The sequence below is a fragment of the Kogia breviceps genome, chromosome 12 (assembly GCF_026419965.1).
Source record: "Kogia breviceps isolate mKogBre1 chromosome 12, mKogBre1 haplotype 1, whole genome shotgun sequence".
NCBI classification, from domain to species: domain Eukaryota; kingdom Metazoa; phylum Chordata; class Mammalia; order Artiodactyla; family Physeteridae; genus Kogia; species Kogia breviceps.
Window position 1 is genome coordinate 10,333,118 of NC_081321.1, and position 16,501 is coordinate 10,349,618.

General features: G+C 35.1%; 1 protein-coding gene across 2 annotated transcripts in view; it reads left to right on the plus strand.

The window, feature by feature from the left end:
* Nucleotides 1-1,905: 1,905 nt before the first annotated feature.
* The window catches only part of ATF7IP (activating transcription factor 7 interacting protein), a 126,465-nt gene continuing 111,869 nt past the window's right edge, over nucleotides 1,906-16,501 (plus strand). The window contains exons 1-2 of one of the 2 annotated variants that reach the window (XM_067008759.1): nucleotides 2,068-2,220; nucleotides 12,423-12,500. The gene's annotated coding sequence lies outside the window, so the exon portion shown is untranslated. Of the gene's footprint in view, nucleotides 2,221-12,422; nucleotides 12,501-16,501 lie in introns of both variants that reach the window. The other variant, XM_059082217.2, reaches the window with a different exon arrangement.

Genomic DNA, 16,501 nt, shown 5'->3' on the forward strand with positions numbered 1-16,501 from the left:
TCTTTGCATTTCTGTTTTACCTAATTTGAATTCTCCTTCTTTTGTACCTATTCTGACAGCCACTTTAAGTAATATATTATAAGTCAGATCAAGCATCACCTGTTCTGTGAAATTTTCCTATATTCCATGAAGAAGTATTAGGTTCTTTTGTTTTACGTTTCTTTTATACTTAGTATATACCTCCATGATAGTAATGATCTCATAGTGTGTATCTGTATATATGACTCTTTCCTTACCAGAGGCAGTGTCATTTCCTCTGCGCATCCCCAATGTTTAGAACAGTGTGTGAATAAATAATAAAGGCTGTACTTGTTGAATGAAACAATGAATGATTGGTTAGATTAACCAGCAGGTAGACAGCTAAAGAGACTGTAAACATGTGGTTGAGGATATTTGAGGAGATTCAAACACAATAAAACTGTCTATCTGGAGCTTTAGGGAGGCAAGTCTAGAATATGAGCAAGAAAGAAAATTGATCAATTGGTGAGTTCATGTTCAATTACTTTCCCTTTGCCATTAGTCAAGACAATTGAGAGTGAACTATTATAAAAATGATTCCTTTCTATTTGCTTATAGAAGACAAAGAGAAACATAATGAACTCTGTTATTCCTATCCCATTTCTCTTATTATAGAATGGAACTTTAAATATTGATATTATTTATAATTTACTGAGCATCTATTTTACAATTGAGCACTACGTACTAAATAAATTACAATACATAATTTGTTATAACTGAGCCTCTATTTGTAATATATTGAGCACCCATGTACTATGTTCTGTGCTAAGGACTTTAAAAAGCTTAGCAATTAAGCAATGCAAATCTAATTGTGTTATTTCCTAACTTAAAACCTTTTAGGTGATTCCTCATTGGTTTCACAATAAAGTCCAGCTTTTAGGCAAGAAATCTATTAAATCAGTTCTCATGTGAGAGATTACTTCTTCTTGGAAGGCATTACTGATTCTCCAAGTCTAGATTAGGTGATCCCCCTAAAAGCCACGCAAGTATTCCAACTAAGTTGAAAGCCCCACATTATAGAAATAAGTATTAACCACCCTGCACTAATTTCTTATTACTTACAAAAATTTCCTGTTTACTTTTCTGTCTCCTTCACTATAGTAGAGATTTCTTGAGGACAGGCACCTAATATAGGTCTGGAACACTGGCATTGCTAAATAAATATTGAACGAATAGATTAATTTAAGGGAGAAATGATGTTAAAAAACGACAACCAAACCTCACCATATATTTGCTAGGCTGCTTTTGCTTTGCAAAACACACTGATATTTATCCTATCATTTAGCCCTCTCAACTGATTTGAATTACAGCCATTATCACCATTTTAGAGAAGAGAAAACTGAGTAACGCACTTATTTCAAGGAACAGGCACGTAAGCAGGAGTACTTGGACGTGAGCCCAGATATCCCAACAAATACAGAGGCACCTTTTTCATTACACTCTGTGGCCTTCATGAAGGGTTGGCTCCCAAAATAAAACTGAATAACAGGGATACAACAGGTGGAAGGGTATGACTGGAAGCGCTTGTTCTGGCACAGGACTGAAAGAAAAGATGTGTTTGCGCCACTCCTTCGTGACTTATACAGTTTGAAGTATATTTTCTGACTTTTTAATATAAACGATAAACAACTTAACATACTCCAGCCTTTTTCGAAAATCTTTCCCTCAGCTCTTTAACTTTCACCTACCTATTTCCTTCCTTCCTTCCTTCCTTCCTCCCTCCCTTCCTTCCTTCCTGAGGCTCATAGAGGGCGCTCACAAAGCGCTACTCACTGGTTGGGCAAGGCTCCACTCAAAAAACACACCTCACTGCAACTGAAAGGCGCAGCGCCACCACCTCAGACTTCCTTCTCTTTTCCACGGCAGGAGGCGGGGCCAATTTTTCTCATTCAAATAAAAAACCAGAAGATTTGCATGGGGAACGGCCACTCCGTGAGCCCATTGGCTAAAGGCAGGGTGGGCGTGACCAATATTACGACCGCCGAGCCCCGCCTACGATAATTTGCATAACGGCCCCGGCGCGTGCAAGGGAGAAGCGGGTTTGTTTTTGAATCTGCGGAGGCGGCGGCGGCGGCGGTAGCGGCGGCGGCGGCGCGGCGACTGAAGCGCGCGAGACTGAGGCTGCAGCGGTGGGGACGGCTGCGCGGGACGGCTCTGTAGGAAGGAACTTGGTTCCCCTTCCCTCATCTCCCACCTCGAAAGGTATTTGTGAGTCCCAGGGGCTATTATAACCACATTTTGTTAAATTATTATTGTATTTCTTAAGAGTCAAGACCGCATTATGGCGGCTGCGGGAGCTGTGTTTGCGCCTGCGCGGTTGCGGAGCTGCGGGCGGGCGCTGCATGGGAGCACGTGATCTTGCGGGGTCGGGCTCTAGCTGCAGTTGTGCAGCTGGCGGGGCGGTGGCTGCGCAAGCGCAATATTCATTTTCAAGATCTAATGTTCTTGTTGGACGCCATTCGGGTTCTAGATTTAATTTTCCTCATTCTTGAGGGGTTTCGTTTTGTTACGCTCGAATTCCTATATTTTAAAAGGAAAACATTTCTATTATGTTGTATTCCTGTACCGACCTCAAACTCCTGTCTTGTATTTCTCCGATTATCTGAGAAGCTGTGGACTTAATTTTGTGTAAAAATGATTGTCCCCCTGTGGTTCTCGATTTTTATTTCACTTTAAGGGTATTGCTGGATTCAAGTTTATATTTAGGGAGCGGAAGATCAGCACCTAGTGGTGTTCTCACGGGAAGTGCAATTATTTGAACTGCATATTTGCAAATACATTTTTAACCCTATCTTTACCAGTTCTGTTATGGAATGTTTTCAGAATAGAAACAATTTGAGTTTTGGAAAAATGAGGGGAAGGGGGCATTGGAAGAATCTATATAATGTCGTTTAAAAAGAAATCTCAATCTCCTTGGGTATTTTTTAAAAAAATATTTGATCCTCAGTCGGTGAAGTTTAATTTAATCAGTGTGCCTCTGATCTTGCTTGCAATTGAGTTTTACATTTTTTCTGTCTCTGATCACTTGTCCATTACTGCTTCAGTTAGATTATTTTTGGTACCTTGACTTTTAAAATGAATCATTTCCTTAGCATTTTGTTTGTAATGATATATAAAATATAGTAGTTAAACTTGGTAAATTTTTCTGATAAAGAATTCTACAAAGAACTCCCAACTACACTGAGGCCTTTATGAGGAAATTGTGAATCATTGATAAATCAGTTGATTAAAAAAAACCAAACTGCCATATATACATGTGTGTAAGATACAATTGTGTTAGATTTTTTAAAATTGTATGTTCCTGGTTTTAGTTGCTTAAAGTAGTTATAAGTATGTGACTGATTATTTTACTTTAAAATGGTAGTGTCACTATATTTAAATCTTACATAAACCTCTGGGAGAAGTTTTATACGATTTGATATAATTCTACCATTGTGTAAATTATTTCTTACTGGGCTGAAAACTTGTAAATGGTTGTCATAAATTTCAACTGTGGTTTGTATATACAACAGTTGTTTTCTTGGTTGGTTATGTAACTCAGTTTAAGTCAGTCACTTGTCAAATGAAGAAGTGGCTGTTGCTTTATAATCTTGGTTGGTTTAGGGACTTTATTGCCTACCAGAACGGTTAAGTATTAAATAGATGTAATTGAAGAGAGTACTTTTGGTTGGTGGAATTTTAAAAAATGACATCACAAAGGAGATAGAATGCAGTGATGGGAATAATTCTTTTTTTCTCAACAGAAAATTTGTTGATATAATTTTTGAACCTCTGAAGTCTTCTACAGAGAAATATATTTAGAGGGCAGTTGTGTAATCTTTTCCCTTTTATGCTTCCAGGGTAATTATCCAGCACACTGCCTCCACCCTCCAGACATTATTTCAGGTGTTTTAGAGTTGGAAATACATTGTATTTTCTGTATCTATGTCTATGTCTGTGTGTATGTGTTAGGTTAAGAAAAGAACTTTGATCATAGGGCATGGTTCATTCTTCACTTCCAAAAAAGTGAAATATTTTGGTTTATATATTTAAGCTTATGTTTTCATTTGCATATACAAATGATTGCCTCTTAGGTTAATGTGGAAGATCATAATAGGCACTTGAAACACTGAAGAACATAATGTACTATGTAAATATGTATTGTAAATATGTAACAGTTTTGCTGTTACATTTGTTAGAAAGGCAAATATAGTTCTATAAATTTAAAAGTAAGATTAATGAATTGTCTGAACATCTACTGTTTGTTCATTGGTACTCTATCAATAACAAGCATGTTGTGGAATTTCAGTTAATATTAAGACTAGGTTACCGAATGAATACCAAGTTACTGGGAGTCATTTAAAATCTTTTTCATTATACACATTTGGAAAGTATTGAAAATTAATTAGAAATAAACACTTATTTTTTTGTGATTTTTGTGACATTTCCATTTATTGATTGATCAATTAGTTTATCATTTGGATCATAATTTCATTCCTACCTTTTTAACTTAGTATTATGTTGTGGATATTTATCCATTTCATTATTCTTTTGAAATTTTTTTTAATGACTACATAATAGTTATTTTGTGAAAATATCCCAAATTATCACATGTTCTTGAAATATATTTTTAAATGGCTACATTAAATATTGGTGTCTTTAATAAGAATGTACTGTGACTTACTAAATCTTTCTTAACTTATTGAACATTTTGTTGCCCATTTCTCTATTATAAATAAAGCTGCAGTGAACATCCTTGTACATGAGTCGTGATCTACATCTCATAATATTTTTTTGAAATTACTGTTACAAAGGGCTTTTAAAGTAATTTACGAAACTGATAAAAACTTAGTTTTATCGGAAAGCATTTCCTATACCACCATCAATTTCGTGGTTAGCATTTTTTCTGATAACTAGTGAAATTGAACTTTTAAATATTTAATATATATGCAACTTTCTCATTTTTTGTGACTTTGCTGTTTGAGGTTATTTTGTGTATCTTTTTCTGCGGTAAATGTTAATGTCTTCCTTATGAGTAAGTTATTTATGGATATTAGCCTTTGCTTTTCATATTTTTTGAAGTTTTTTTTAGTTAAGATTTTTTTTTTAATTGCTGTGGTTTTACATATTTAGAATTGTTACATTTTTATGAAGTCAAATGCACTGCTTTTTCATGTGTTATTTCTTCCAGGACTTCTCTGCATAAAAAATATTGTAAGATGAACTAAATGTTCTGTTATTTTTTCTAGATGTTTTAATTACCTTAAAAATACCTTTTATCCTCTATGGAGTTTATTTTGACATTTTGTAAAGATGGGTTGCTAGTTTCCATCTTTTCCTAATTTTCTTAGAATTTTATGTTGCTGATACATTTCTTCTTTTGATCATAACTTAACTAAGTTTGAGCTATCAATTCTGCTTCATTTACTAGGGATATTTAACTTGAGGTCCATAGACCTTTGGGGGTTCTATAGATACTTAAAAAACTTCCGTGGATTCCATGATATACGCAGTTTTGTGTGAGTGTACATATGTGCTTTTTTTTGTTTTTCTGGGGAAAGAGTTACAGTTTTATCAGCTTCTCACAGGAGTATGTAATGTAAAATCTAAAAGCAGGTTAACAACCCTGGAACTGAGCCTTGTTTATATAGCAGTACTGCATTGTCTTATTTGCTGTAGTGCTATAGACTATATAAATATATGAAGGGGCAGTAGATATCATTCCTCTTCACAATTTTCTAAGATAATTTTCCCTCCTTTTGTACATACATTTGGCAAAGTTTTAAAAAAGTCAACTATTTGAAGTTTTGTTTAGAATTGCATAAAACCTAAATTAGGTTAAGTTTACATCTTTATACTGTTAGTTTTTTTTTTAAATTCATGAATATGATGCATTTCCTGTAGATCCCACAAAAATGTATTGTTTTTAGGAACTCTGAGAAAAATTGTGGTACTGTTACTTTTTATTAAGGTGTTATTTTACTGGTTTCCTATAATGGTATAATGTTAATAGGGATGACATGGTAGGGGATATAGGACAACATTTCCAGTTTTAATCTGCTTTAGGATATAGCATCATGAAAATAGTGCAAGTATGAAGTTAGAAATGAGAAAAATAGGTTACAAAGATAAAGTGTTCTACAGTATTTGAAAACAGAATTTTTCTTCTGTGTTTAATGTAGACCTTTTTTTTTTTTCCAAATTTATTTATTTAATTTATTTTTGGCTGTGTTGGGTCTTTGTTGCTGTGTGTGGGCTTTCTCTAGGTGCGGTGAGCGGGGGCTACTCTTCATTGTAGTGCGCAGGCTTCTCATTGTGGTGGCTTCTCTTGTTGAGGAGCATGGACTCTAGGTGCACGGGCTTCAGTAACTGTAGCATGCAGGCTCAGTAGTTGTGGCTCGCTGGCTCTAGAGTGCAGGCTCAGTAGTTGTGGTACATGGGCTTAGTTGCTCCATGGAATGTGGGATCTTCCCGGACCAGGGCTCGAACCCGTGTCCCCTGCATTGGCAGGTGGATTTTTTTTTTTAACATCTTTATTGGAGTATAATTGCTTTACAATGGTGTGTTGGTTTCTGCTTTATAACAAAGTGAATCAGCTACACATATACATATATCCCCATATCTCCTCCCTCTTGCGTCTCCCTCCCACCCTTCTTATCCCACCCCTCTAGGTGGTCACAAAGCACTGAGTTGATCTCCGTGTGCTATGTGGCTTCTTCCCACTAGCTATCTATTTTACATTTGGTAGTATACATAAGTCCATGCCACTCTCTCACTTCGTCCCAGCTTACCCTTCCCCTCCCCGTGTCCTCAGGTCCATTCTCTATGTCTGCGTCTTTATTCCTGTCCTGCCCTAGGTTCTTCAGAACCATTTTTTTTTTAGACTCCATATATATGTGTTAGCATATGGTATTTGTTTTTCTCGTTCTGACTTATTCACTCTGTATGGCAGTCTCTAGGTCCATCCACCTCACTACAAATAACTCAATTGCATTTATTTTTATGGCTGAGTAATATTCCATTGTATATCTGTGCCACATTTTCTTTATCCATGCATCTGTCGATGGACACTTAGGTTGATTTCATGTCCTTACAATTGTAAATAGAGCTGCTGAACATTGTGGTACATGACTCTTTTTGAATTATGGTTTTCTCAGGGTATATGCCCAGTAGTCGGATTGCTGGGTCGTATGGTAGTTCTATTTTTAGTTTTTTAAGGAACTTCCATACTGTTCTCCATAGTGGCTGTATCAATTTACATTCCCACCAGAGTGCAAGAGGGTCCCCTTTTCTCCACACCCTCTCCAGCGTTTATTGTTTGTAGATTTTTTGATGAATGGCCATTCTGACTGGTGTGAGGTGATACCTCATTGTAGTTTTGATTTGCATGTCTCTAATGATTAGTGATGTTGAGCCTTCTTTCATGTGTTTGTTGGCAATCTGTATATCTTCTTTGGAGAAATGTCTATTTAGGTCTTCTGGCAGGTGCATTCTTAACCACTGTGCCACCAGGGAAGCCCAACCTTTTTTTTTTTTTTAAACAGAGAAATTTTGAAAAGTTATCTGATTCATTTTTTGGCCAGTATGGAGCCTAATAAATAATATATAATTAAGGTAAAAAATTTTCTTTTTAGTCTCTTTGGTAACATTAAATATTCCTCTCATGAGGATGTTTCCCTAAGTATTAGTATACATTCATTCTCTATTAAATCTATTATTTGTGCTGATTGCAGTGAAAAGTATAATTTTGATTGATAGTGTATTTCAGTTGTAATCCTACTTTTTAAAAATTATTTTTATATTAGGTACAGGAAAGAATGTCAGATTATTGTAAAAATATTTTTGTTGAATATAGTTAAACTTGAAAAATTGGTGGTTGCATGTAAAGAAGAAATCAAGGAAGTTAAGGATAGAAATCAAATGGTAAAATATTATTGGCTTTATAAAAATAAATCTAGGAAATAGGTAGAAATTGTGTTAAGATATTATTGGCTTTTCTTCAGCATTTTCTTTCTTTCTAATGAAAAAATTTTGTCTTTGGATATTTTTCAAGCAAATTCACTTATAGAAGTTTGCATATTTTTATTTTTTTGTGTATGACCTTTGCCCTTACCTGAGAACTTTTCATGTTCTGATGTATTATGGTATTTGTGTTTTCAGACTATAATAGATAATTAGGGACAGGAGAAATGCTACTAGAAAAATGCATATGGATAGGGGCAAGAAGAGATGGCTGGCATCTTGATAGTGAAGAACGGTCAGATTTCAAGTGTTAGAACAGAATTAAAAAACTTAGTTTTAGGGCTTCCCTGGTGGCTCAGTGGTTGAGAGTCCGCCTGCCGATGCAGAGGACACGGGTTCGTGCCCTGGTCCGGGAAGATCCCACATGCCGCAGAGCGGCATGAGCCTGCGCTTCCGGAGCCTGTGCTCCGCAGCGGGAGAGGCCACAACAGTGAGAGGCCTGCGTACCACAAAAAACAACAACAACAACAACAACAAACTTAGTTTTGAGGTTATTTAATTTGGGAATTGTTATTCTTAAAGCCAAATTATTATTTATAGCACGTTCATTATGGTAATAGATGATCTTATTATGATCTGAATTATAGGAATATTTAATTATGCTAATTTTATTCAAGAAGACAAAGAGGTGTATGATTTGGTTTAGAAAGATTTCTATTATACTTTTTGTTTTTAAGTTTTGAGGTATATGGAAAATTCATACATTGTCATACCAAGTTTTTCAAAGGAGTCACATGTAGAAAGAAGTTTGAGAGTAAAGTTCTTGCTTTTGTGTTCCTAACAGCTGTAGGGCATTATAAATAAAAAATAAGGTGATATTTTAACAGTAGATTACAAAAATATCAAGTGGCTCTGGGGAGCATTGTCCTTGTTAGTTTCCTAGAGTATCTAGAAAATACCTATCCACTAGTGGAGCTTCTTTCTATTTATTTATTTATTTTATTTTAATTTTTTTTTGAGCTTCTTTTTTTAAAATCCTTGCCCATTTGATCTTGTTATGTTCTTTAGAGAGTCCAAGACTAAAAATTACTTCTCAGTGTTCTTAGATTGTCATGCAATCTACAGGGGAAATCAGTGGGGTTTTTTTCCTGTTATTTTACTTTTTTCAAAACAGAGAAGTGAATTCCACAAAATTAAACTGTTTATATATGCTTCAAGTTGTATGGTGGAATCCATCCTGTATTGGAGACACTATGATTGCTGGGCAGCATTTCCAGTTTTTTAAGTGCTGCAAAGTGAGAAAACCAGGGCACTAGTGTTTATTTATACAATGTGAACGTTTTCAGTTTTGAATTTTGATCTTTGGGTTTTTGAGTCTTTAAGAGAATAACCCGGGCATCTCCTTGGTCACCTTCCAAAAAATGTGGCAGGCCTAAGGGTACAGTTGATATTACCTTCCTGAGAGTCTTTATAATTGGACCTATGTAAATATGAATGTCTGGGGAATGAAGATTACCTTTACCATAAGAAATATTCTTTACCATCAGAAATATTCACTTATTCATGTCTGTAATTTTTCATTGTTTAGAATATTATTAAGAATTTTGTGTTATTTTGTGTTATACAAAATAACAGAATTATCAATTATAGTTCTGATAACTAGGAATAACTAGATATATTCCCTTTATTTTGGGAGAGAGACCCCTTTTTATGATGATGATGTGAGGTAGTAGTGTTATTATGTTAAACTTTCATTTCATTATGAAATTACTTTCATCATTTCATAATGAAAGTAAACTTTCATTATGTTATTATGTTAATCCTTTCTCCCGTTCTTTGTTGTTTGTGTAGCCCTGTGCTACTTTGGGAACTATTGTCTTGGTAGGTACCCAGGAATTATGTGTATGGCACTTTTACATTCTAATAAGGAATTTGAATTGTATGTTGGAATAGTGGTTCTCAGAACTGACAGGGCTGTAAAAGGATCTCTCCTTGAGCCAGTAATTGTCCAAGATGATGTCTTCCATTTTGTGGAAAGGTAAACTTAGAAGGTAGGAAGAGTTTCTGCTGTTTTGAGGACCAGGAGCAAAAGAAAAAGAGATTGGTGAAACAATAATGAATGACTTGACTGCTTCAGCTCATTTTCAACTAAGAATTTCCAGCTTAGGAGTGTACCTGCCCTGTTACCATTATTAGATTAAATGTCTCAAGAAAAGGAAGAAATGGGGAAGAGTATGGAAAAGAGACCATTTTTGAACTTCTTTTATTTCCTTTTAGGTAGTCAGTGTCAGGAGCTGATTGGATTACAGTAAAGGCTAAACTGCTCTGAGACACTCTGTTACTATTAAGGATGATGTTTATTTCTCTTGTGTAATAATACAGAGGAAAACTCTTCAGGTTTGTAAGTGGCTTTGGCTTAATGTATGGTTTCCATATGTTGAACATGGTTTCTGGGTTGAACATGGCTGCTTTCACCAGCCAGGGGCAAGGGAGAAAGAACAATGGGAGTGCACACTCATTGTTTTGAGAGCCTCATCTGGAAGTAGTACTATCATGTAGATTCATGTGTTATGGGTGAGAGTTTAATCTCTGGAACATACTTAGCTGGGAAAGGTAGGCTGGGAAATGTAGTATCTGGCTGGACAACCATGTGTTCAGCTAAAATTAAAAAATTTTATAAAAGAAGGAGAGAAATGGGTATTAGAGAACAGTTAGCCTTTTCTGCTACTAAAGGCAGCTGGAGAAGTGGTCTCTCTAATTCATAATTTGATATCAAAAACTGGTTTTCTGTTTTAAGAATTAGATCCAGTTGTAACTCTATATATCTTCCTTTGAAATGGAATTTTGAGAGCTTTGTAGTCATGATTCCTGACAGACTGTAGTTACTATAAATATTTACCTTATTAGGCAGAGTTTTTCCTCTTTCTGCTTGCTTTTGAAAACATTAAATCATGATTAGTTTTGCAAGAATTCAGTGTTCTATCTTTGAATCTTGCCAGTTAACTTAGTTTAAAAGCATGAAGGACTGTAGGTAAACTCTTACAGTTGTTTGAACTGCTTCTTTTAGTTTCAAAGTTGAGTTTATGATTTCTCAAGATGGAAAATGTGATTTTTGAGGGCCTTGTAATATACACAGGTAAAAAATAACTGTGGTCATAAATTCTTTGCTTACAAGTAACACTTATCTGATAAGTAAGTAATAAGTAAGTAATTAAAAACAGCTCTCTGTAGATGATAAGTGTAACACAATAGATATCTGTGTAAGGCACAGAAAGTGGGAGTCTGTTGGGGGGAGATCAAGGAAACCTTAGGAGTTGTATTTAAAACAATTAAAAAAAATTTATTTATTTATTTGGCTGCACCGGGTCTCAGTTGCGGCACATGGGATCTTTAGTTGCGGCATGCGGGATCTAGTTCCCTGACCAGGGATCGAACCTGGACCCCCAGCATTGGGAGCGTAGAGTCTTACCACTGGACCACCAGGGAAGTCCCAGAAGAGTTGTATTTTAAAAGAAGAATTAGAAGGATATTCTTAGTAAAGGGAATAAAGAGGGTATTCAAAATCTCAGAGGTGGGAAAGAAAGTATTATGTTTAGGAGAACACATTCTGATATAAATCCTTGATTTTTGTAAATAAAAAATCATTGATGCCATGGTGCCTACATAATGTACCTAATAAAGGATATTGTTATCCTCAGCTGGAAGTTCTCTAATTTCTCTTTTTACTTTGTATCCTTTTTAAAGGCATTTATTCCTTTCAACTTTTATGTTTATAGTTATTTGTGTAGTACTTTATAAGCTTCCTGCTGTTAGGAATTTTATCTTACTGATGTATCTGGCAAATGTCGCATTTTAAAGACAAACCCTTTCTAATTATGTAATAACAAAACTGCTAATAAAAGTATAAAATTGCATTCCACAATAGCTACCTTAATATTCAGGAAATATTTGCTTATTAAAAGAATAGATCCCCTTTGTTTTAGGTGGGTGCAAAAAAAAAAAGTAAGATGTTCTAGCTCCTTTCTTTTTTTTTTTCTTTTTTTTTTTTTTTATGGTTGCAAGGCAAGTTTAATAACAAAGCATAGCCATATCTATACCCCTAAAGCAGGGAATTTGCTTAGTCATGCCTTATCGGCATCAGCTGGTTGATTGGCTTCTCGGCTTAGTCACGCCTTATCGGCATCAGCTGGTTGATTGGCTTCTCGGCTTTTCCCTCAAAGGCACCAATTTCCCCTCCAGGGTTGCTTTTCCTAGCTTTAGGGAACAACCAGGGACTCACACTAACTGAGCAGGTCCCTGGAGCGATCTGGCCAAAGGCCATCTCCTTTTTTACATTCATACCATAACGTCCAGGATGCATACCAAGGAGAGTACAATCGGGCCCTGAGGCTTATGAGGGTCTTAATGGCGCCTTCCTCAGAGGGCAATGCTCGCCACATTTCCCCCTCTTTTATTTTTTAAAGCTTGATAATGCAGTTTCAACCCATACACCTCCTGACGAAGAGCAGCGAGACGGCCAACAATAAAGCGTAATAAACAAGGTAAGGCAATTAACATCAACAATACACATGACCCCACGGTAATCAATCCTGTGAGTCCATTTTGAAACCAATGCATTGGGTTTAACCATTGAAGCTGATCCAAGAGTCCTTGAATTAATTGTTGGGGCCCATCTTCTTGTAGATGTAGCTCCTTTCATTTAATGCATGATAATCTACAGGTCAGAACTTTTAGTTGTTGTTGTTTTTAAATAATTAACCATGAAGTTTACCTAGCCAAGTATCCACTGGGTAAATTGTCAAAAGATATGACAGGTACTTTGCATCTGGAAAATTATAAATAGTAAAATAACTTTTGGAAAAAAATTCTTCAATCCCATTCATTAAGAAATAGAAAAAGTTTAAAATAATAATAATAAGTTTCTAAAATATAATTCTGAAGGACACATGTATGAAATTAATAAGGGTTTGATGAAAAGATGGAATGATATAATTATTTTGTTGTGTAATTCTCTTCATCAAACATATTTTAAGCAATATAATAGTTGGCAGATTAAAAATATGCAAGCAAATTGACAGAAGAAAAAGAAAGAACAGAAGAAAACACAAAGAATTTTCCTAAAACCAGTCAGTAATACCATGAAGTGGAAAGTATAGTAATTTTGTATTGGAACCTGGCCAATTTGTGTTTCCCAGCAGTATTTCTTACATATAAAATGGTGATACCCACCTACCTGGTTGGCTTATTTTGAAAGATTAAATGAGATTAATTATATAAAATGAGAGCATTTGTTCCTGACACACTTTTCATCTCTGGCTTCAACCAATTGATGAATCTATTAGTAAGACATGAATATTTACTAAGAGGCAGCTATGTGAAGCTTTAGGGAGCCCTGCAGTACGAGGAGATATATGGAAAATGAGAGTATTCTTCCTTACTGAAGCTAGAACTTATATACATTTAAAAAGCAAAGCAACTTAGAAAAGTATGTTTGATCATGCCCCTTACTAGTAGGAAAAATATGCATTTAGAAACGTAGTTTATTTGCAAAGGTTTGTGAGAGTCCAGCTTTAGGACTTATTCATTAAATTAAAACAAAAACAAAACCAAAAAACACCACCAGAGTACTTAAAGAATAAAAACCCCTCAAAGATTACTAAATCTCTGAGCCTCATCATGGTTAAATAGCAGCCATTTTCTCACATTAATTATTTATCTTCAAGGTTTGTCATAATTCTTCAGACTGTCATTATTGCCAAAATTAGAGATGAAGTCATTTATTTTGGGAGCTAGATCCACATAGAATTATCCTGTTTTCTTTTTGTAATTTTAGGGTGCAGGGTGATCCCTCTCCCCTTATTTACCCTTCAGCTATGGAACTTCCTGGGCATGCTCACTTAAAATTGAGGCAAAACAAAGTGTCAGTTTTCTACCATAACCCTTCCTGTGGCCAAGTTTCTGCCCCTTCAGGTACAGATTTGATCATATAAGTTTGTTTAATAATTTTCTGATTCTTTATTTCGATGTTTTGTTTGACTAGTTTATTGAACTAATGACATATTGATGAGTATAGAAAGGCATCCCTTTGTCTGCTTAACAAAACTGTGTCCATTTGATATGAGTTAAGAGTTAAGTTCGGTCTAGTTTTATAAAGCATAATAATTTACTTATTTATTTGCTTGATTACAAGATTAGGAACCAAGAGCCATTTAATGTATCTCAATGAGATTTTGCCTGCATTACTTAAAACTGTAGGGTATCGTGGTTCTCTAAGAGTCCCATGTTTGTCAGTGTTCCTTGTCTGTCAGGAAGAGATATTCTTTATTCCTCTTAAAGCTGGGAATCCATAAGTTATGAAAGAGATACTATATTGATTTCCTGTGAAGACCTAGAAGGCATCATTTCTACATTTGAGATGCAGTCCTTGTTCCCTGTCATAGCTAATTAAAAGAGATTTGTTTTTAAAGGTTGCATTTTTCTGTGGTCATGGTTACAAATTTGATTTATCCATTTTATTCTGAAAGGAAGGAAAACAGATTCTCATTGAAACTATGTAGGTGGGTTCATAAAAAGTAGAGAGACTCAGTTATAATACTTTATACGAGATTTAATCATTCTTCTAAGTAGTTTTTAAACAAGGCAATCAATATATTCAGTATTTTTCTATAGAATTGTTCTTAAAATATTCTCATAGTTTATTAACTTAAAACCTGTATTAAGGTCTTTCATAGGATATTCTGTCCCCCCAGAATTCTGAGGGTATTGGATCAAGATACTATTTAAATTACTATTTATACAAAATATATCTTAAATTGAGGGTTAAAAGTAGATTAAGAAGAAAGTATTTTTCTTATATGACTATTAAAAATAAAATGTTAACCACAATTAAATCATTTCATTTAGTCCGAAGTAATTCTTATTCTCCTGATCTAGAGTTAAGTAATCTACTTACACAAAGTTGTCTGCCCTGAACTAACAGAATTATGGAAATCATGACTCATTCTCTTGATACAGTTATGACAGAGGTCCATCCATGAAGGTAATTTTATACCAGGCTGCCTGTATCCATGAATTTCATCCATGTAATAGTAATACTTGAGATGATTTGGTACAATCCTTTACTAAGGATTTTTAAATGTTTATTTAGAAGACACTCCCCCCTCCCCTCAGGTACTCAGGTACAGTGGCAGCAAGGATCGTGACTCATTTTGTTTCTTGATTTTCATTTTTTCAGGCTAGCCTACTTGCTTTCTATATCTGGTATACCACTTTCATCCTTAGAATTTTTTTCACCATTGTGGGGATTTCTCTCACCCCTCTTCTGTGTAGGGCCTTTGTTTTCCATGTGCTATGTCTTTTTATTGACTTATTCTGTCATTAGGGGGAGAGGATCACATTCTCTAGTAGCTTTTTGAGAAAGAATATATAGGAGATGTGTTCTTTGAGACTTATGTGTGTCTGAAAATTGTCATTTTATATTTTTAATGCTTGATTGATAGTTTGGCTAGGTATACAAGGCTAGGTTGGAAATCATTTTTCTTTAGAATTTTAAAGGCACTGCTCCATTATATTTTTGCTTCTGTTACTACTGAGAAATCTGAAGCCGTTCTTATTTTTGATTTTTTCCCTCAATGGAAGCATGTAGAATCTGTTATTAGTTTCCAGGTGTTCTGAAATTTCACTTTAATTCCTTGATATGGATCTATTTATTATTGTTTGCTGGAATTCATCAGGCCCTTTCAATTTTGCAGCTGTTGCCTTTCAGTCCTGGAATTTTTCTTAAATGATTTCATTGGTGATTTTTTCTGCCATTCTATCATTCCAATGTGAATGTTTGGATGGATACTCAAATTTTCTTCTCTCTCTTGTTTACAGCTTTGTCTTTTTGCTCAGGTAGATTTCTTATCATCAGGTCCTTTTATTGAGTTTTTCATTTTTTTTCTATCATATTCTTAATTTCTGTTTTGTAATCCTTGCCTGTAGTATTCTATTCTTAACAAATGAATGTAGCATCTTTTGATATATATAGATATTAATTTATTTTTGAAGTTTTCTCCCTGTGTAGTCTGTTGCTTTGTGTTTTATTATTATTTTTTTTATCTCTATCTTCCATCTTAGACTTTTCTTAGTTGCCTTTCTCTTCCTTGCCTGACTGTATATAATATGTTGTGGAAGAGTAAAAAGATGATTAGCGTATCTAAATTTGTCAGTTTTGGACTTCATTATAGAGGCTCATCTGGGTGGGCTGTTTTTGGAGAGCTCCCAAGACCTTAAGGCCTTGTGTCTTGTGCCTGTCTTGTGCTTGTTAACTACCCTCAGAGAGTAGTCTTACGTTTTCATACATAGAGCATAAGGATCGGATTGCCAGCATTCTGGGAGAGTAATGGAAGAAGAGGATTGGGTTCTCTTCTCGAGCACTCAGTCCCTCTTTTTGGTATGCTACTCTCATTTTTTTTTTTTTTTTTTTTTTGGTGGTATGCGGGCCTCTCACTGTTGCGGCCTCTCCCATTGCGGAGCAGAGGCTCCGGACGTGCAGGCTCAG